The 23289-nt window shown below is 42.6% G+C and overlaps 1 protein-coding gene and 1 pseudogene across 3 annotated transcripts in view; one reads left to right on the top strand and one right to left on the bottom strand.

Moving 5' to 3' along the window:
* The window catches only part of Caln1 (calneuron 1), a 485154-nt gene that overhangs the window by 47952 nt on the left and 413913 nt on the right, over positions 1-23289 (bottom strand). The window lies entirely within an intron of this gene.
* LOC116071628 lies at positions 20359-20477 on the top strand (annotated as a pseudogene).

Below are 23289 nucleotides of genomic sequence, written 5' to 3'. Positions count from 1 at the left end.
TGAGATGATCATATGTTTTTTTTTCCTTTGAGTTTGTTTATATAGTGAATTACATTGATGGATTTCCATACATTGAACCATTCCTGCATCCCTGGGATGAAGCCTACTTGATCATGATGGATGATCCTTTTGGTGTGTTCTTGGATTCGGTTTGCAAGAATTTTATTGAATAATTTTTGCATCAGTATTCATAAAGGAAATTGGTCTGAAGTTTTCTTTCCTTGTTAGTTATAAGAATAATTGTGGCTTCATAGAACAAATTGGGTAGAGTACCTTCTGTTTCTATTTTGTGGAATAGTTTGAGGAATATTGGTATTCGGTCTTCTTTGAAGGTCTGATAAAACGCTGCACTAAACCCATCTGGTCCTGGGTTTTTTTTTTTGGTTGGGAGACTACTAATGACTGTTTCTATTTCATTAGCAGATATGGGACTGTTTAGATCGTTTATCTGATCTTGATTTAACTTTGGTATCTGGTATCTGTCTAGAAAATTGTCCATTTCATCCAGGTTTACCCATGGAAGGAGTTGCAGAGACTAACTATGGATCAGAGACTGAAGGAAGAACAATTCAGAGACTGCTCCACTTGGGAATCCTTCCCATATTCAATAATCAAATCCAAACACTATTGTGGATGCCAGCAAGTGCTGACTGACAGGAGCCTGATATAGCTGCCTCCTGAGAGGCTCTGACAGTACTCAACTAATACAGAAGTAGAGGCTCACAGCCATCCATTGGACTGAGTACAGGGTCACCAATGAAGGAGCTAGAGAAAGGACCCAAGGACCTAAGGGGTTTGTAGGCCCTTAGGATGAACAACAATATAAACTAACTAGTACCCTCAGAGCTCCCAGGGGCTAAAACACCAACCAAAGAGTACACATGGTGGGACTAATGACTCCAGCAACATATGTATAGCAGAGGATGGCCAAGTTGGTCATCAATGGGAGGAGAGGCCCTTGGCCCTATGAAGGTTCTATGCCCCAGTGTAGGGGAATGCCAGGGCCAGTAAGCAGGAGAGGGTAGGGTGGTGAGCAGGGAGAGGGGAGAGGGAACAGGGGTTTGTTTTTGTTTTTGTTTATTTTTATTTTTTTCTTTTTTTGGGGAGGGGAACTGGGAAAGGAGGTATCATCTGACATGTAAATAAATAAAATATCTAATAAAAAATTATGTATAATTGTGTATGCACCTGAGTGCACTGTGTGTGTAGTTCAGAAGAGGGCAGTAGATCATCTAGAGCTGGAGTTACATGTAGTTTTGAGCCACCCAACAAGGATGGTGAGAACTGAATTTGTGTCTTCTGCAAGAACTCTTAACTGCTGAGCCATCTCTTTAGGCCACCCCAACATAACAGATATTTGACCATTCATTCTTTATGTAGCTTCCTGACTTTAGCACCATTGAAATCAATGTTACATTGCTCACATTGCTCAGAGTTAAGAATTCAATGCAGGAGGACAGTGAAACACTGTTAGAATAAGAATTTAGTTTGTGAGTCAAGGGTGGGTCTGGAAGTGTTAAATGGGCTTCCATTTCTGGTTGCTAGTTTTGCCTTGGGCATTTCACAGTTGTTATCTGTCTGCAACTCTTCAAAGGAGGTTTGTTCTAACTGGTCCTTCCTTTCTGTCTGCAGCCAACTGTCTCCTAAATTTCTTTGTCCTCTTCTCCTCCTTTTGGCCCAGTTACTCATGCACACATAATCAGGCCAGAGGCTGAAGCAGAGACAGGCCAGGCAATGGCCCCAGGCAAGGGCCATGCAATTCTTTATTAATGATAATGAAAAATAAATTGTTTAATTCACTCCTTTTATTGGAGAAAGGTCTAAGGACCAAAAGATCCTTCACTGAGATGTTTGATAAAAACACAAAACAATAATTAGAACTGGAAAGGGGTGGAATAAGTAATAGCTATTTTCCTGGTGATTCAGTGGCTTTGAGGAGAATGCCATATTCACAGGAACATTGCATCCTGTGTTCACATTAGCAAGGAATCAAGCCAAGGAGCTGCAGAGTCTTGGCATGTAAGAAAACAGACTGAAATCATAGCAGAATTTTACAGGCTTAAACTGAGCAAGCTTACTTGAATACAGAAAAGTGCTTCTCAGATTGGACATCTTTCTCATTGATTCCTTTGTGTTCCAGTTTAAATATGAAATGCCCCCAGGCATTCAAGTGTACAAATGCAGAACCCCAAATGGTAGAGCTATTTTGGGAGGTGACAGGAACTTGAGGAAGTGAGGCTAAGCTGGAGGAAGTAGACACTTGAGGAGCAAATCTTATCACTGGCACCTTTCTGTCTTGCTCTTTTGATATGCTTTCTACCATCGGTGAAGAATCCCCTCCACCTCATGGTCCTGCACCATGGTGTTCTGCCTAAGCATGCAAGTCATGAGATCACACACTAAGCCCTCTAAAATCATGAGCTAAAATGACCCTTTTGCCTGTATGGTGCTCTGAGAGGTATTAGTAAGGATAATAGTAATCCATACATGTGAAGCCTTGATTGATCCCTGTCCTGCATTTGCATCACTTGCAGCTATCTTTGCCCTCTGTCCTATACTTGCATCACTTGCAGCTATTTTTAGAAGTAAAGATTATAAGTTTTTTCATCTGATCTTCCTACGAACTGTGATTTCCCCTAACCTCCGGTTGACCTCATGGGTATATGAAATCAAGACTCTGATCATTGACTTCATCTAGAAAGGCTCCAAATTCATGTGATCTCGTGGGTCCTCCTCTCATTCCAAACTTGACTATATATCAGTGAAGGGTGTTTGATGTTTAATAGTGATTTCCAACACAACAATCATAACCATGGAAATGCACCTCTGAGACTGTGAAGGACTATCTGAACTAGGCCAACTGAAAAGATGACCCACCACTATGACTGGTTTTAATGTCAACTTGCAACAGGCGAATCATTTGAATAAAGAACCTCACTTGGAGAACTATCCTGACTGCTTTGGTTGATGTGGGGAGATCCTCCCCAATTTTGGGTGGTACCATCCATCCAAATGCATCTGTGCTAACATCTCAGAGATAAGAGGGTTTATCAGGAGGAAGGTTGTTTTGCCTTTTGCATACTTGGCCTTCCTCTTGCCACAGAGTGGATCTGCCCTGTTGCTGCTGTTGCCGATCCCTTTGCCGAAAACAGAATCAGAATTTCCAAGCTTTTGCAGTAGACTAGTGGACCAGATTCCACTATCCCGTTCCTCTAACGAACCCTGAGTAAAACACCACCATCAATATAGGCAGCACCATCTGATGTGATGGGGTCCTGGACTGAATAAAGAAGAGACGGTGAGCTGAACATCAGCAAGCATTCATCTCTGCTTCTTGACTGCAGAAGCAATGTGAGCAGGTGCCTCATGCTTCTGTTGCCATGCCTTCCCCTGCCAGGATTGACTGTGTACCCTTAGACTGTGAGCGACAATAAACCTTCCTCTCTTTTAAAGGTATTTTATTTATTTATTTATTTATTTATTTATTTATTTATTTATTTGAGACAAAGTTTCACTGTATATCTCTGACTGGACTGGAACTCACTTGGTAGACCAGTCTGGCCTTGAATTCACACAGACCTACCTGCTTCTGCCTCTCAAATGCTGAAATTTAAGACATGTAGTCTTAAATTGTTTCTTGTCAGGTACTCTGTTGCAGCAATAAGGAAAATAGCTCTGACAGATGTTAGACTAGAACCATTTTTTTTTCAAAATTACCTTTTCTGGCAATACTTTTGAGTGAAAAGAGGCGGGAATGGCCACTCTGGGTCCTAACTGAGCCCATAATTATGATGCCCCAGTTACTATGACATGACTTACAAAACATGGCACCAAGATGGAAGTAAAGAATGGGTCAGCAGGTCAGCAGCATGTTATAAAACCTTTAAGAACACCTAGACACTGTCAGATTTGAAAGGTAGGCAGCAGGAATGTCAAAACAATCTCCCAGGAGCCTCTCTGTCTAGAGAAATAATGACTGACACTTAGATGATGCTCCTCTGGTCACAGATAAAGATTATCAAGCACAGATGGCCCCATGGAAAAGCATTCTGACACTAAAGCAAGTGTTCTTGTTCAAGGTTGACTACCCATCCATCCCATGTGCATTGCCAAAGAGCAATGTCCAGGTTGGATACAGAGGAAAGAAAAACAGATCATATCTATTACCTTGTGTATGATGACGTGTGTCTGTCCTTGAACACAGGAACCACTTTCCAAGAATGACAAAAAATACATGTACACATATATGTGGCTACATATGTATGTCTATTACACCAATTGTGAGAGTTTTGTCAATTTGACACAACCTAGAATCATCTAGGAACAGACTCTCAATGAGGTATTGTCTGGAGCACGCTGGGCTGTGAGCCAGTCTGTGGGAGATTATCTTGACTGGGTTAATTGAGATGGGAAGAACCAGCTAGAAAGTCGGTGGCACCATGGATTGGTTTGGGGACTTGGACTGCATAAGAACAGAGAATGCTAGCTGAGCATTATGCATGCCATCATTCATATTCTCTTTGCTCTTGACTGTGATTGTTGTGACCGGCTGGCTGTCTCAAGTTCCTATCATTTCTTCTCAGTAATGACCATAACCTGGCCTTCTGAGATAAGACAAACTTCTCACTGCCTCCAAACGTTTGTTGTCAGTGTTTTTTATCCCAGCTGCAGAAACAAAATTACAACATGTTTCTAATTCTGTAGACATTACAGTAAACAAACAAAGAAAATATATATAGAGGAAGACCAGTTCCCTGGCTTCCAAAAACGTATTGTTTTGATCATGATTTAATTACTGCCTTTCATTTAATCTTCTTTATCCTTATAAAACCTATTTGAGAATGTAATTCTGTTGTTACAGCATAAGAGAAAAGTCTAATAAAAGTCTCATCCTAGGGGGAAAAAACCCTATAGGATATCAAATCCATGTTTAAGATCAGTGTTTAAAGAATCGGGTTAGCTTTCCTGCCTCCCATATGTTAATCTGTCCTCTGATATAACCAAGGGAAGACTTTCTAGAAGTTTCTAAGGTTCATGGTGTACTTAGGCAGAAAGTTACGGTGATGGCTTAGTCAATAAACACTTTCCAAACAAGCATGAGGGTTTGCTCTCCCAGAACCCACAGAAAAATGTGGGTCTATGACATGTGTCTGTAATCCCAATCCTGGAGAAACATAGGATCCAGTCAACTCAGGTGAGCCTGTTCCTGGTTCAGAGATAGACTGTATCTCAGAAACCTAATGTGGGGGGGGGGCATTGAGGAAGACACCCAACATATGCATACCTCTAACAGATAGGCATGCACATGTATACACACATACCCATGCATGCATGCACCCACACATACATGTATATGCACACACAGGCGCATGACCACAGACAGTCCTAGACAGGCAGGTTCAGAGGTGTTGTATTCAGGAGTATGAGGATGTGGTGAAATACTATGGACAAAAGCTACTTAAGGAAGAAAGGGTTCATTTTAGCAGAGGGGTCTGGAGGGGCAGAATCCATAATGGAGGAGAAGGCATGGTAGCAGGAGCAGGAAGCAGAGAGATCATATTCTATGCACACACAGGAAGCACAGAGAGGGAACAGAAAACAAGGTGAGGTTATAAACCCTCAAAGCCCTCCCCCAATGGTATACTTCCTCCAGAAAGGCTGTACTTCATAACCTCCCCAGACAATGTCTCTGGAATGTTAGCCTGCTCCCCCAAGTCACCAGTCACCAAGGAAAGATTTTTTTTTAAGAAGTGTTCAAATATGTGAACTGATCCTCATTCACATTTCTCATTCAAACCACTGTTGCCTATAAGTTGCTGGTTCATATGATGTGCCTGATTCCTTGGTAATTACATTTGGTAATACCCCATATGTGTCTTTCTCCTGTGGCTCTGCCTTTTAGGAGCTAGACAAGAGAAATTCTGGGCCCCTTTTGCAAATAGCTTCTTATGGCCCTCTGTGAGCCACCTCGGATCCAAGACTTGCTCTGATCTGAGACTTCTAGGACAGGGCTGAGAAAACACCAGCTCCTGCAAACAGCTCTCACATGATGGAAGACAGATTCCAATGAGTGTGAGAAGTGCCAGAAATGCAAATTAAAACTTCAGGAAGACACCATCTCACCCAAGTCAGAGTGGCTATCATTAAGATAACAAATAGTAAATGCTGCCGAGGGCATGGAAATGACAACTGCTCATGTACTGGACTGGGGTGTGCCTCAGAAAGGGGGGTGCCTGCCTAGAATTTCCTTGTGAGGAGCCAGGGCAAGGCTCAGTTGTGCAGAACTTGCCTAGTATATAAGAGACCATAGGCTCCACCTTCAGGAACAAGAGAAAAAAAGGAGGAAGGGAGGGAGGGAGAGAGGAAGATAATGACATTAAATGGATGCTAAGTGTTTAATAATTTGATCATTATATATTATATACATAAAACAGGCATGTAGAGAATCACCACCATACCCTATAAACCACAAAAATTAATATATAGCGGTAAAAAATTAGGTAACTGAAAACAAAGGTCACCTTCAAGCAAGTATAGAAATACATAGGTATTTATATAGAGATAGGAAATCCTGACATTTGTCTGTGTTCTTACAACTCTTTACATCTGTCTTTGTTGGAAATGATTCATAACTAAAGATTAATTTTTAGAGGGAAAAAATTGAAATGTCAGCAGGGGCTGTCTTTGAATAGTGTAATCATTCTCTTCCTACCTCCTGGCTTTAAATATTTTCCAAAAATATATTGAATCTTTGTTACTTTGATAATTAGGAAGAAAATACAAACTCCATTTTTAAAAAGTCATATAACCAGTCAACCAAGGTAAATAGGAAAGTACTCAGGAGAAAAATGGATGAGGGATGATTCTGATAAAAGGAAAATAGAAAAGGCATAAAATTTGGTCAAATCTCATTAACTGGTACTTTACTTATTCTGAATTAATTATTGGGCAACTGGGTTGGGTCTTGAGTTGTTAACAGAGAGAAACTGCTTGGTACCCAATGGAATTCCAGTTTTAATGATATTTAAATCCTGTGTTTTGATGATGTGCCTTTTCCTTTTAATTAGTTTTTTTTTTTTTTTTGATGAAAGTCTTACTATGTCACCTAGGCTGTCTTTTGACTTGTGATAATACCCCTGCCTCAGCCTTCTGAGTGCTAGAATGGCCATACCTTTCACCAGATCTTGCTAAAAACATATGAAGCATCAATTATGTATCAAACGAAAAGTGGTTTTGACTACTACAATATTGGAACTAAATCTAGGACTCCGTGTGTGTGCCATGCAAACACTAGAGTGGTAGGCCACTGAGCCACAATCTGGTTTCTCACTGGGGATAGAAAGCAGGTGCTCCACCAGTGAGACACACCCTAGCCCCTGACTGGGAGATTCTGGGCAAAGGTTTTATCACTGAACCACAGCTCCAGTACCTTATCGGAGGATTCTAGGCAAGGTGCTCTACCACTGAGCCATGCCCCCAGCATCTCCCTAATGGATTCTTGGTAGTGTTCTACCACTGAGCCACACCCACAAGAGATTCTAGATAGTGTTTTAACATTGAGCCATGTCCCAGCCTTCACTGGGGCATTATAAATTACTTTACAGCAGAGTCATCCCCTATCCCCACGCCTTCAACTGCATGGATGTTTAAGGGAGGGGACATGCTTTCTTCACATTTGGTTTCTTTTTCCATCCAAAGGGTCTGGACCCTTGACTGGCAGAGGATGCACACCTGTTGAAGGGATGATTAAGCCAACAAGGTAAGCAACATTGCAGGGAGATTTGCGATTCACTTAAGAGAACAAACTCTTTAATAGCTGTTGGCTCATTAAGTGTTGAAGTAAATATTGTAGCTAATTAAATACAGCTTTATTTATTCGCTTTCACAAGACCCAGCAGAACATCAATTACCAAATAAAATTTTAATGAATCAAACAGCTCTAAAAATATTCAATGTATTTGCTAGTGCTGACTGACCACCTTTTCCAATTAGTGTGAATTATCATAAAGCTTCTGCCAAGAGTCTCTAACCTGTGGGAGTTTTCTCAAAACACTGGCAAACATTCAGCTCTCCAGTTATCAGATCTTTCACCCACACACCTAGGTGTAATTTGAGAATAATCAGTCCACAGTTGGGTTTTTCTACCTGTCTTAATTTTTGAGTTGCTATGATAAAACAAACAAAGCGAAAAGAAAACTAAATTCTGACAAAAGCAACATAAGGGAGAAAGGATTTATTTGTAGTTCATGGTGGTGGGAAAATCTCAGCAGGAGGAGAAGCTCAGGTCAGCTGGTCACATGACAGTCAGAAGCGGATGACAGCAAGGAACGGATGTAAGTTTACTAGGCTATATACTGTCTGACGTGGGTGCTGGAAATTGAACTTGGATCCTTTTGAAAGAGGGTAGCAACATTGAAGCAATCTGGAAAACAAAAGGGACTGAACCCTTTAAGAAAGGATAGTTCCTGCTTCAGGATCTCCAGAGTCTTCAGCAGATTACAACTGTTACAAAGTGGCTCAAGGAGGAATAAAAGAACAAGAGAGGATTCTCGGGTTGGGACCAATCAGAAAGGAGAGGGAATCTGGACGAATGAGGGCTGCTGGGAGCCTAGAAAAAGTCTTCCCCAAAGCCCCGCCCCCACGGCAGAGAGGGGTGAGGGTGAGGGTGGGTGTAGGTGGTGGGAGGGCAGTGGGAGCTCCTACCTCTGGATGGGAACTATTTGTTTATCTTTTAATGCTCTAATAAAGTTTATCATTTTGTTCTTTCCCCCTGTGATTGATATGTATTTTTAGTTCTGTGCCAATTTATAACTCTTGCTTTCACCCTGTCAGCTGGGCCTAGGATCTGTAACTGTTGCTTTCTGTCAGAGAGCCTCTGTGGAGGGCCTCTAGTTTCATATACCCTGCCTCAGATCTCTGTCACAGTCTCTCAGTGGCTCCTTACTCTTCAACTGTCACATAACTTTTCTGTCTGAGTGGGTCTTATTTCCAGAATAAACAATTCTTTGTCCATACCATTTGAATGAACTGGACGGTACCCCGAAATGACCACCCTCACCCAATATCCCCATAACACTACAACAGAAGTATAGGCTCTTAAATGCTGAGCCATATCTTCAGACCTGATTTCTCCACCCTCATACGCTCCAGGATCTCTTGCATAAGGAATGACACCACCCACAGGGGGCATGCATGTCTTTCAACATCAATGAATGAAACCCAGATGATTGTAGATTTTGGTCAGAAAGACAACACTAATCATTACAATGCCATTGTAAATTCAGTGTCCCATCCTCAATGGTGCCTTCTGTCACTGCCCAGCCACTGCATCATATCACATTTGATTCTCAAAGTCTCTCCCTTAACAATGTAGCTCACAAAATTTCTTCTTCCCTATATCCATCCTGCTCTTTCATCCTATCCCTGAACATTAAATCAGGATGCAGAAGATCACTTTGCATCCATTTGCCTGCAGATGAGACAATGCTCTAGCTAGGATATAGATAAGTATGCCATATGACTGTGTCCCCCAAGGCCTCTCTATTAGAAATACAGTCCTCAACTATAATTCAAATATGGCTCGTGCCCCACCCACAACAAACAGACAAATTTCATCTAATGAAAGCTTGGTCCCCAGTGGGGCTGGTGGGAAAGGGAGGTGGGGAAGCTTCAAGAGGTTGGACACAATGGAATAGATGCAAGGGAATTTTAATTCAGCTACAAAAAAAAAAAAATAGGGAAATGGTGAACTTTGCAGGGAAATGGATGGAATTGGAAAATATCACATTAAGTGACATAAACAGAGAGACAAACCCCACAGATTATCTCTCATATGTGAATCCCAGCTTCTGATTTTTATATATGTGTATTTTTATGGGAGGCTAGGAAACTATAACTCAGGCAAAGGAGAGGGGAATAAAAGGGCTTACAGGATGGAAGCGGGGAAATGAGGAATAGAATTTGGCATAGAAATATTTAAAGTGGCAATGAAGATGAGGAAGATGACAGAAACGATGGGCAGGGCAGCCAACCAAATTGAAGAAGTCAGTGTGAAAGTGTTATATGGAAATTTGCAACTTTGTAAGCTAATTAAAAATAAAAAGGGAAGAGGAAAAGTGGGGCCTGGTGGGAGGAGCTTAGGTAATTGGGGCACAGTGCCCTCTGGAGAGCTCAAGCTGATCCCACAGTAGGAATTAGATCCCCCAAAGGTGAATTCACACAAAAAAGCAGGGATGTGGACCGAGGTGGGTTAATGGGGAAAGGGCTACCTATTCAAACCTGATCACTAAGATCCATACTGTAAGGAGAGAGAAACCACTCCAGCAAGCTGTCCTCTGACCTCCACACACACACACACACACACACACACACACACACACACACACACACACATATCATCACAGCAGTGTCCCAAACATAAATAAGTAAAAAACTAACTAACTAACTAACTAATTGCAACAAAACATTAAGAATGATAACAAGATAAGGATGGGGAGATAGTTCAGCAGGTTAAAAAAAAATCTGCCCAGATCCCTGTAGTCCATGTGAAAAGCTGGATACAGTGTCAAATGTCTAGAATCCCAGCACTCCAAGATGGGAAGCAGAGACAGGAGAAACATGGACTACCAAGCAGAATCAACAGGAGACAATGCCCCCATTTGGTGGAAGATGAAAACTGACTTCTGAAAGTTGTCTTCTGATCACCACATATGTGCATGATGTGTACATTGCCCCCTCCCATCCTCCATCCCTTCCCTTCTCGTATATACAATCAACTTTTATTTTTAAAGACTTGTATTTAAATTTTATTTGTGTGTCTGTATGTGGTCAGATGTTCACAGCCCCACAGAGGCCAGAGGAGGACATGGAACCCTTGGAGATGGAGTTTAGGTGATTGTGAGCTGCCTGATATGAATGGTGGATATCAAACTTGGATCCTCTACAAGAGTAGGAAGTACTCTTAACCACTGAGCCCTGAATAAATAATTTTAAAAAGAGGGGGAGAGGGCTTAGAGAGAGAACAGAAATTGGTGTGGGGGGGGCATCTCTGGGACTAGCCTGAGAGCTCAGATGAGAGGGGCCTCCAGGAGTCTATGGAGGCAACCTTAGCTGAGATTCTTACCACCATGGGATATGGGGACTGAAATGGCTACCTTCTGTAGCCAGGTGAAACTTCTAGTGGAGGGAGGGAGACATCAACCCACCTACAAAACCTTCAATGCAAGATTTGTTCTGCCTACAAGATGCATAGGGATAAAGATGGAGCAGACACTGAGAGAATGGCCAGCCAATGACTGGATCAACTTGAGACCCATCCCATGGGAGAGAGCCAACCCCTGACTCTATTAATGATACTCTCTATACTTACAGACAGGAGTCTAGCATAACTGTCTTCTTAGAGGCTTCATGGCATGAATAGATGCAGAGACCCACAGCGAAACATTAGGCAGAGCTCAGGATGACTTATGGACAAGTGGAGAATAGAAGTGAGCAAACCAGGTGGGTCAAGGACACCACAAGATGACCTACAGAGTAACTAACCTGGGCCCATAGGGGCCTACAGAGACTAAAGCACCAACCAAAGAGCATAGAGGGGCTGGACCTAGGCCCCCTTTACATTTGTAGCAGTTGTGCAGCTTGGTCTTCATTTGGGTCCCCTGACAATTGGAGCAGGGGCTATCTCTGACTTTGCCTGACTCTGGATAACTTTCCCCTAGTTAGACTACCTGGTCAGATCTCAGTGGAGGAGGATGCACTTAGTTCTGCTATGATTTGATCTCCCAGAGTGGGGTGGTACCCAAGGGGGGATTCCCCTTCTCTGAGGAAAAGGCAAGTGGGTAACGAGGGGAGAGATTTGTGAGGTTGGGACTGGTAGGAAAGGAGGGAGGAGGGGAGCTGCAACCAGGATGTAAAATTAATTTAAAAAAAAAAAAAAAGAGCAGCGATAATTCCTCTCTGCTCCCTAGCTTCTTCTCTTGAAGTATGGTCTCTCCATCTTGCATAAGCTCCCACTATGATGCCACCTATCATATTGTGATATAAAGGGGCTGCCTAATTTTGAAGTTTGATCCACCCAAAGAAAAATAAGATAAAAACCAGCAGGAATTATGATATAACAGAGGAGAATAGTTTCCATTGACCTCCACATAGTGGCGAATTGGGGGCCATATTAAACGCCTCATAGCACCCCACCGGGGACTAAGCCTTCATCATGTAAACTCTTATAGTTCAAAATGCACACAAAGCACAGCCAAGACCAAGCTTCCAAAACAGCATCTTGCCTTCCCTTCCTTGTGCCCTACTAGAACCAGTCTTCCTTATGAGATGTAACACAGCCTTGCTCCTTTCTCTGGAACTCCCTTTTCTTCCCCATTCCGTCAGTTCTCCCCTTTAGTGGGTCTTCTCCATCCGCATACAAATGAGCTGTCATTTTTCTTCCATTCCAAGAACAAAAATAGAAATCTCAACTCATCTTCACCCCATGTCCCTTCCAGCTCCCATCCTGCCTTTTGTCTCACCTTAACAGCTAAATTCATCCCAAGAATACATAGCTAGCGTGCTTATTATCTGCCAAGTCCTCCCCAGGTCTCTCTCACGCATGTAGTTCTTCATGACAGCCAGCATTCTTAGTCAAGGTCACGAATGAACTCCATGGCAGCAACACGTGACAGTTCATTCGTTCTGCAACTTGTCAGGAGGTAGCAATCCATTTCAACTGTCACATGAATGCTGAGAATCAGAAGGGACAGTACAAATAAGTGTGTCAGGGTGGCGGGTATGCATTTACACTTCCTGAAGCTCAGAATGTGACGATCTGACCTTGAAGAGTTTTGGCACCCTGGAACTGCTTCCTTCCACAGGACATCACACACCGGGACTTGCTGCTACTCTCTCTTCTTAAATATGGACTGATTCATGAATTTGTGCCTCATACTTGCATAAGGGCCATGCTACCCTTCTGTTACATTCCAACGTTAGAGTATGTGCCGCCACCATAGTGAGCACTACTCTATCTCTTTTACTGGTGTCTCTGTTTGCCTGGCAGGTTTATGGGATGCATCTCTTACCAATCTCTCAGTTGCAAGAGTGGTCTGTTCCAGCCCCGTGGTTGATGCTCGGAAATGCATTGCAGCATTGTTGGCTGGAAACTTTAAACTCCAGACTTGTGTAACTCATTGTCTCCTCAACTTCCAATTAGACGTCTGTGGTGGCCTTGACAGGGTCTAGAATCACCAAGGAAATGCACCTTTGGCATGTTTAAAAGGAATCGTCTAGATTAGAGTTAACTGAGGTAGGAAGATCCACCCTGGATTTGGGCAGCAGCATCCTCTAGGCTACCATCCTGGACTGAACCCAAAGTAGAAATAAGCTGAGCACCAGCATCATTTCTTTCTGCTTCCTGACTGTGGATGCCATGTGACCAGGTCTCTCATACTCCTGCTGCCATGTCTTTCCTACCACAATGACTAGGACCTTCAAACTGTGAGTACGTGCAAACCTTTCCTTCCTTAAGTTGTTTTTGTCACAGCAATTAAAAAAAAAAAAAGAATGGATGCAATATCTAACAGGCATTCTCTTCCGACAATAGCATGTTCTATGTTATAGTTTGAATGTGAAATGCTCCCTCAGAGGCTCATGGATTTGAACATTTGGTCCCAAGAGTATTCTTTTAGGGATTCTGCAACCTTTAGCTTGAGAAAGTAGGTCACTGGGGGCTGGGAGAAAACTTGAGATTTATATCACAGCTCTGCTTCCTGATCCCAAATGGATATGAACATGCTCCTCATCACAGTCACCATGGTGGACTGTATCCCCTCGAACCATGAGCCAAGACGACTCCTGCTTTTAAGTGGCTTCATGTCAAATATAATCACAGCAATAAGAGGATAGATGCTACATTGAACTTCTAGTTTTTCTTACAAATTCAGGCATCTCAGTGAGTATCAAGTCCATCTCCCCAGCTGCTCAGATGCAAATTTTAAATTAGAGTTTAGCTTCATAACTCTTCTCTGTTACACACTTTTACTCTTTTAAAGTATATCCAACATCTGCCATTTCTCCCTACCTCATTGCTATTCTGTGTGCTGGATCAACTTTTCTAGAACTGGAACATTCTTTCATGGAGGGAGGCCCATGAGAATCAGGATGTGAACAAATGCTCCAAGTCTGGGGAAGCTGGAACATTATAGACACTCCCTGAGAGGCATCAGAAGATTATAGACGACCCCTGGGGGCCATCCCAAGGCTATACAAGCAGTAAATGACTGCTGGAGAGGAGGTGACTCTGACCAGCCAAGCTACTTCAGGTCATAAGAGAGCTCCAGGAATGCAATTTTCATGAGTTGTGACCCATGTTGAGGTGGGCTTTTCAGTGATGCAGTTGCCTTTAAGTCATCCCTGCTCCTGTGAACAATTCCTCACCCACAGTCCCATCAGTAATTCCAGTAAATTCATTGGCTCAGCAAGCTAGACATCTATGTAAATGCTGCTTTGGTCTGTTGTGGATTAAGTAGATTTGCATGTGCCACATTTCCTCAGGAAAAGTCTTACATGCTACATTGAACTTCTAGTTTTTCTTGGGCACTGTGCTGGTCCAAGTCACCATCAGTTCCTATTTCAATCATTGTCAATGATGTCCTAATGGGTCTCCTGTTTCCACTCTGGTTCTGTTGTAATCTACATACCACCCAAAAGCTAGAGTGATCCTGTTAGTGTGTATCTGACTATGTTATTCTCCTCAGAGCTCTCTCGTGGATTTCCCTCTTCATCCAAACAAGAGATAAAGTCCTCCCTCTGAAAGGCATTTTGTTTGTACCTTACACCTCTAATTCATAAAATTTCCTAGTTGGTTAATGATAATCAATTCACATTGAGGGGTTTTTTTTTTTTTTTTTACTGTGTTGTTTTCATTAACTCTATGCCTTATTTTTCCACCCTCTAATGCAGTGGTTGTCAACCTGTAGATCATGACTCTCTTGGAGGTTTAACAACCCTTTCACGGGGGTTACATATCAGATGCCCTCCATATCAGATATTTATGTTGTGATCCATAACAGTAGTAAAGTTACACTTAGGAAGTAGCAATGAAAATAATATTCTGGTTGGGGGTTACCAGGACTGAGACCCATCCCTCTAGTATATTCAGAAGTTGGCTATCTCTGGAAAATATTGATGGCTGACTTATTCCCTTCCTTAGAACACAAAAGTCCATAAGACCATACTTCCTTTGCTGTGATAATACACATTGGGTGTTCAGTAAATATTTGCTGAATGGATGCTCTTTACCTGTATTGTAACATTTTAAGAGCCAAAGTTTGCATCTATTTTAAGTTTGTCATTACAATTATTTAATTTGTGTGTACATGAATGCATGTGCACATGTAGGGGGACACCATGTGGCACAGTGTGTATGTTATGTAGAGGTGGTAGCAAAACTTGTGGAAGTCACTTTCCTTCTTCCACCCTGTGGTCCCAGAAATCAAACCCAGGTCATCAGGCTTGATGCTTTATCCATTGAGTTATCTTGTGGGCCCCATCTTTTCCTATTTTAAGTATTTTCAGAACTTGTTCTCAGCTCTCTCTATTCTTGCCTTAATTTATTACAGAATATACCACTTCCCTGAAACATGAAATGTCACTTCTATATTAAATTATGTCATAAAATTTGTGTCATTAGAGACAGTTAATGTCATCCTTTCATTAAGTGTACCAGATTGCTAGGTTTTTAGAGTCTGTCTACCAAAAGACTGTTCACCATGAACTTTTCCTTGCTGCCATTTCAAGGTTCCTTATTTGATTTTTTTTAAATAAAAAATAACTGGAAGCATTTGTGGGGCACTGATAATCTCTCATAGAGATGGACAAAGTCTGTAACAACTTTTACTGTGGCCATATCCAGTATCATGAGAGGCCGCTTGCCTTGAAATTGCATTCGGTTGCTATGATCAGAAACTTTGACCAAAAGCAACTTGAGGTTTGCTTGACTTACACATTCAGGTCTCAGTTCATCACTGAGCTCAATCAGGAGTGCAAGACCTGAATCTGGAAGCAGCAACCACAAAGGAACACTGCTAGCTGGCTTGTTCTCAGGCATACACACAGATTCATGTTCAACTAGATTTCTCATATAGCCTGGGTCCACCTGCCTAGGGATTGTGCTGCTCACAATCGGCTGGGTCCTCTGCATCAATCAATAAGCCCAGAAAATCCCTCACCCAAGGCCCAGTGTATTCTTCAACTGTGGTTCTCCTCTCTGAAGACTCTAGGCTGTGTCAAGTTGACACAGCTAAATAAAGTTGAATAAAGTTTATGAGGACACTTGCCTACTGACATCATTTTCATGGTCACCAGCAGAAACTAAGAGAGTAGTTAGTACCCTCCCCCCCTTAAAGGCTACACATGAAAACAAAAAGCTAGAGGCCTGGGCTGAGGAGGTGACTCAGTGGAGATCTGAGATTGAGTCTCCAGAATCCATGCAAAAACCTGGATGTGGATGGGAGGCCAAGTCAGTAGAATCCACAGAAACTCGTGGGACAGTTATCCTGGTATACAGATCACCAAAACAAGAGACCCTGACTCTAACAAGGTGGAACATGAAACCACAAACCTGAATCCTCCTCTGATCTCTGTACGTGCATGTGGTACATGTGCATCACACACACACACACACAAACACAAGAACATATCATACTTACATACATAAGAACATATCACATATACATACACACAAACACATCACACACATACACACACACACACACACACACACACACACACACACACACACACACACGCAAACACATCAAACTCACACACACAACTAGACCTGATAACCTAAGTTCAATCCCCAGGACTTAGTGTAAGGAGATGGCTAATGCCAGCAAGCTGTTCTCTGACTTCTGTGAACACACCATGGCACAAGCATACCCTCACCTACATGTATACACCCACAAAGAAATGAATGAAATAGAATTTTAAATACAAAAGCCACCTACTAAATGTACCCGTGTTCCCTTCTTGTGGTGCTGCAGATCAGACCAGGGGCTCTCTCACACAGACACCAGGCAAATGCCCTATTACTGAGTTACATCATATGTGATATTTATTTAAAATGAGCATCCCCAGGGTCTTCCCTAGACCTCCTGGTTCAGAACCCTGGAGCGCTGAGCCCAGAACTCTGTAACATGGACACACAGTAGACTCAGAGACCAGCCTGCTGGCTACCTTGTGAAGAGCACAGAATATCTTCAACCCTCCATATCCACGGGAGACAGCTCCAGAAGCATTTGCAGATGCCAACTATGATGGTGTTTCCTTTTCAATTAGAGATGCTTTATTTCTACTTGTGGTTCAGAGTGAATTTAAACATGAATGTGGGTTCCCAAGGAGTCCAGGAAAGGGTGTTGGATGCCCTGGGTCTGGAGTTACAAGTGGTTGGGATCCAGCCAACCTGGGTGCTGTCATCTGGAGGAAGCAGTAAGCAATCTTACCTGCTGGGCCTTCTCTCCAGTCCCAGAGGACGGTTTATTTATATAAAATGGTGGAAATTATTTGCAGAGCGCATACCCTCCCATATGCTTTAAAGTATCTCTGTATTACGCACTGCAGCTAATGCAATGTAAATGCAATGCAAATAGCTGTTATACTGTATTGTCTAGGGAATCATGACGAGGGAAAGAAGCCTGTGTACATCTAGCACAGACATAATTATATTTTCTGAATATATTTGATACATGGTTGGTTGAACCTATGAATACAGAACCCACAGATATAGAAAACCAACTGTTGTCTCTTGAGATTTTATTTTATAGGGGAAATAATACTATTTGATTTTTTTTTAAATGTGGTTTTTTATTTATTTATTTTTGTCTGTGTTGGGGGAAGTGTACATTCCATGGAGAACATATGAAGGGTAGAGGACAACCTATAGGGGGTCTGTTCATTCCTTCTACCATGTAGATCACCAGGCTCGGAAACAAGTCTTACCCACTGAGCCATCTTGCCCACCTGAGAATACTTCTAATTATATCTTGTGTCATTAGCTTGCAGCTGCTGCACAGTGGGGAGCCAACAGAGACTCTTCATCTGATGGACTTGCATGCTAGATAAAGCTGAACTATACCATAGCTGTGATCAGTAACAGATGCGTTTCATCTAACACCAAAGCATGTCAGATATCCATCCAGGGCTAGAGGAGCCCTTGTTGGCTGCTGGTGGGAACACAAACTAAAGCAGTTATTATGGAAAGCAGTTAGAGGTTTCCCAAACAAACAAACAAGGTGGGACTGGAGGCTGGAGAGGTCATGGCATGTTGAGAGAGGAGAGAGGAAGAGGATGGAGGAGAAAACCACCATGGACCAGAAGCATACGGCCATGAGAGACAGCAAGCAACAAGGTGTCTTAAAGTTAGGGAATAACTTAGTATAGTCTTAGATCTGCCCAGTCTAGGCATATGGCTTATAATTAAAATATCTTGATTGTGTGTCTTTTATACTGGCATATTATGATTGTAAAATACAGCAACAATTGAACTATCCTATGACCCAGCTCTACCAGTCCTGGGCAATATACCCAATATACCATGTATGGGTTCCATATCTTACAACAGAGATACTTGATCAAGTGTATGTAGATTGAAAACACCTCTTAGCTTTAAATAACAGTAAACATTATCATAGATGTTGAAGCTTTTTACAAATTACATAAGGAACTAGGCAGGTTCAGTTTCATCATGCTGTTTTTATTTTCAGTAACATCTGGAGCTTGTAATAAATGAAGCATGCTCTAGTTGTCTTTATCTATCTCAACTTGAAACATATAACTGAGTGTCATCTGAGAAGAAATTCTCAATTGAGGAATTTCCCAGATCAGATTCTTCTATGGACATGTCTGTGTGGGATTTTCTTTATTGTTAATTGATGGGGGGGGGTGCGGGGAGAAGTTCACTATAGGTGGTATCATTCCCTGGGCATGTGGGCCTGGGTTGTATAAGAAAGCTAAGCACGAACAAGACAGTGAACAAGACAGCAAGCAATGTTCCTCCATAGCTTCTGCTACAAACTACTTCAATAAGAAACTACCCTGAAAGTGTAAGCTGAATAAGTCCTTTGCTCTTCTAAGTTGCTCTTGGTCATGGTGTTGGTCACAGCAACAGAAGAGAGCCTGGAACACAACACAAACTAGTACAGTAGAAACACAGAAGAAATAACACTATGCTTTTGTAAGCTAGAAGAGCTTACAAAAGGTACAACCTTGGCTATCTCTGGAACACAGCCTCTGTGCTCTCAGAAAACACTTCCCAGAAGATGTCACCTCAGTGATGCTGGTCTCTTCTTAATCACCGATAATTTCTTAGCTCCAGCTAACCAGCATCAATAGTCCCAGTAATGTAAAGTTTTCACTTTAGTAGTTCTGGTATCTTGTTAATCACAGCTGATACTTCAGCCCCAGCTAACCAGAACCACAGAATCTTCACAATCAAAACAACATGGCCAAAAAAAAAAAAAAAAATGGCCCTGATAAGAGTCTTTAATCTTCCCTCTGAAATTTCACAAGCCAGGCCTCCATCTTCTACACTGTTCTCAACATGATCTTCCAAGCTCCTACACAACATCCCATAGAGCTCTTAACAACCAATGGCTCTTCTAGCTCAAAAGCTAAGAGTCACCTAGGTGGTACTGGTTTTGACAGCACGAAGGGGTCATGAAGAGCAGTTGAGGCTCGGCACAGTGAGAGGCCATGGAAGGCCATTGGTGAAGGTGCAGCCTCAGTTTGCAATTGATGGCCCAAGACTGAAGGTGTCATGCAAAGGAGTTGAGGCTTGGCACCATGAAAACAGTCTATGAGAGGCTATTGGTGAAGCCTAGTTACAGCAGTGTTTTGGGAATGCCAGTACCATGCAATGACCACCAAGGACAGCAGCAGCAGTGGAGTACAGGCCTCTGGAGCCCAGAAGACAAGACATGTGCTACAAAGGGCAGAGCTGGAGAAGTGACCAAAGCCCTTAGAGGAGCCCAGAAGATCGTGAGTTGAAGGATCTTCCTCTTCCTTCCCTCTTGAAGGAAGAATGTATTTTAGTGGAGCCCACAGTTAAAATACTTTGAATTTTAAAAGATATTGGACATTTTAAATGGATTGAACTTTTAATATGTAAAGACTGTGGGACTTTATATCTTGGGGATGAATAAGAAAGTAAGGGTTGAGGCTTAATAGTGATGTGTTTGTGTGTCAAGTTTGTGTGGTGGTGCATGCCTTTAATTCTAGCACTTAGGAGGCAGAGGCATGTGGATCTCTGAGTTCTAGGCGAGCCTAGTCTACAGACCAAGATCCAGGACAGCCAGGGCTACACATAGAAACCCTGTCTACGGCCATACCACCCTGAACATGCCCGATCTCGTCTGATCTTGGAAGCTAAGTAGGTTCGGGCCTAGTTAGTACGTGGATGGGAGACCGCCTGTGAATACCGGGTGCTGTAGGCAAAAAAAAAGGGGGGCCTGGGCAGTGGTGGTGCATGCCTTTAATCTCAGCACTTGGGAGGCAGAGACAGATGGATTTCTGAGTTCGAGGCCAGCTTGGTCTACAGAGTGAGTTCCAGGACAGCCAGGGCTATACAGAGAAACGCTGTCTCAAAAAACAAAAACAAACAAACAAAAAACCTGTCTCAAAAACTCAAATGAACCAAACAAGACAAGCAAACAAAACCCCCACAAAACAACTATACTTTTGTTTAAAATGTCACCACTAAAGCATGGCATTTGAATAAGATCATTTAATAAGGTGGCAAAATATAATGCAAATACTTAGCTTGCCTTACATTTTCCTCTCAACTTTGGAAACAAAAGCATGGAGGTAGAAATGGAAAAATTACTTAATATCATGAGCTGAAACTATAAATTACTGTGAATGAATTGGCAAGAAAGGTGATATTATGAAAAATGGCAACAATGAAAACATAATTGATGGAGAAATGAAGAAGCATTTATTCTCAGACATAAATACTGAATATCATTTTTTAAAATTTCAGTTATTGGGAGAGATGACTCAGCAGGTAAAGGTACTTGCCACCATGACAAAGACCCTGGAGCACACATAGTAGGAGGAGAGAAATGACTCCTGAGAGTTGACCTCTGACCTCCAACTGTGCTCACTTGAACAAGTGTACCACTCCTCCACGTATGTCAAATAAATAATTGTCATAAATGCCAGTTGTTTTATATTAATGTGACGTTAACCTTGGTTATCAAGCTCACAGAATATGGAGTTCCCTGGAAGATACACCTATAGGTGTGTCTATGAAGGTGTTTCCAGAGAGGGGACCACCTCAGGGAGACATTGTGAGTGGCACCAAATCCCTCAAGAGTGCAGCAGAGGGGAGGTGACTGGCTGGGAAGAAAGTGGTTTTTTACTGTGTATGGGAGGATGCTAGCAAGCCATCCTGAAAGTGCCATTAAAAACATGGATGTACCCAGGTGAGAGAGAGGTGACCTTACCCATCTGCCAAGCACAGAGAACTGGGTCACTGGAGCCTCACAGGGGTTCAGTGACTAAGAATGATTGCCCATCCTTTGCTGTCCCTGTCCCTGTGAGAGGTGATATGGAAACCACGGGTGTGGGGGCTGCGGAGAGGGCAGGAGAGATGACAAGAGGAGAAATATTAGTCAAACAAGTCCCTTCAAATGAACTGGGGAGGGTAGGGGGTGCCAGTAGCAGTGGGTTCCTGCTCAATGGGCAGTGTTGTTTGAGATACACTTGAAGTGATCATGTGTGTTTTTATGTGTATGTTGGAATGCATGTATCATCAGGTGCATACGTATAATGTGGATGTTCAGATGTCATTGCTCTGTGTGTGTGTGTGTGTGTGTGTGTGTGTGTGTGTGTGTGTGTGTGTGTAGGCTAGAGATCAACCTTTGGTGTCATTCCTCAAGAGCAATCTACCTTGTTTATTGAGAGAGGATTTCTCAGTGGAATGTAGGGCTTGCTGGTCCTGCTGGGCTGGCTAGCCAGGAGAGTCCCAGGGACCCCTCCCCTCACACTCCTCCCTGCTGCTAGGATCACAAGCACACACCACCATATCTGCCTTTTGTTTGCGCGTAGTGCTAGAGATCAAACCCAGGTTTTCAAGCTTCTCTGGCAGGCACTTTATTAACTGAGCCAGCTCCCAAAGCACAGGGAGAAATTTTCCCTCATTACGGTGGACATAGGCTATGTGTGAATGGCAGCAGGCATTGGCAAGCTAGGGTACATGTGTGTTAAGGTCATGTGACAACTTTTGGACATAGGTTCTCTTCCTCTATCATGTGGGTCTTGGTTATAAAACTTGGGTTGTCAGGCTTGGCAGCAGGCTCCTTCACCTGCTGAGCCATCTTGCTGGCCCAGAGAACATTCTCATTACCTAAGTGTATCCAAAAGATCTGGGCATGCAATCATTTGATGAAAGGGTAAAAAGAAAATTAAAGGCTAAGGAAAGACAAAAATAGAGTTGCTTTATTTCAAGAATGTATTTGTTCAGTCTGAGAATTATGTAATATCATATAATATTTAAATGAATCACAGTTGGAAAGACTGGAGGTGTACCCCTCCCAACCTGTTTAGAATAATGTTATCTGTGTGCTCAGAATAAGGGACACCATGTCTTGGGACCATGCTGACTAGTTTCGATACCTTAAATGTGATGGTAGGGGGCTCATAGGCTATCCTATTCCAATTCTCCTCTAAATGTATGAGAGTCTGGAACTTGTTTAGAGAGGGTTAGAGGTGCTTTCCAAGAGTGGAAAGGCAGGGGTTGGGGAGATAGCTCTGTGTGTGGGGCACAAGACCTCAGTTTGTTTTTTAAAAGGCCAAGCATGGTAGCACTTGTCTGCAGTTCCAGTACTAGGAAGGCAGAAGCAGTCAGATTTTCCCAAGATTGCTGGCCTACTTCTAGGCTACTTTACAATCTGCAGCCAGTGAGAAATATTGTCTCAACAAGTAAACAATAACAATAACAACAACTACAGCAGAAATCTGGGCAGTGCCTGAGGAATGACATCCAAGGTTGTCCTCTGACCTCCACAATAACCAGATAGTACACACATACAAAGAATGGATGGCTAGTGTGGTGGTTTGAATATGCTTGGCCCACGAGGTGTCGCCTTGTTGGAGTAGGTGTGGCCTTGTTGGAGGAAGTGTATCACTGTCAGAATGAGCTTTGAGACCCATCTCCTAGCTGCCTGGAAGCCAGTCTTCTCCTGTTTGCTTTCATAATACATTGTAGAACTCTTAGCTCCTCTTGCACCATGCCTGCTTGGATGT

This window comes from Mastomys coucha, unplaced genomic scaffold, assembly GCF_008632895.1.
Source record: "Mastomys coucha isolate ucsf_1 unplaced genomic scaffold, UCSF_Mcou_1 pScaffold22, whole genome shotgun sequence".
Classification (NCBI taxonomy): Eukaryota; Metazoa; Chordata; class Mammalia; order Rodentia; family Muridae; genus Mastomys; species Mastomys coucha.
This window is presented reverse-complemented; position numbering and strand designations above follow the sequence as displayed.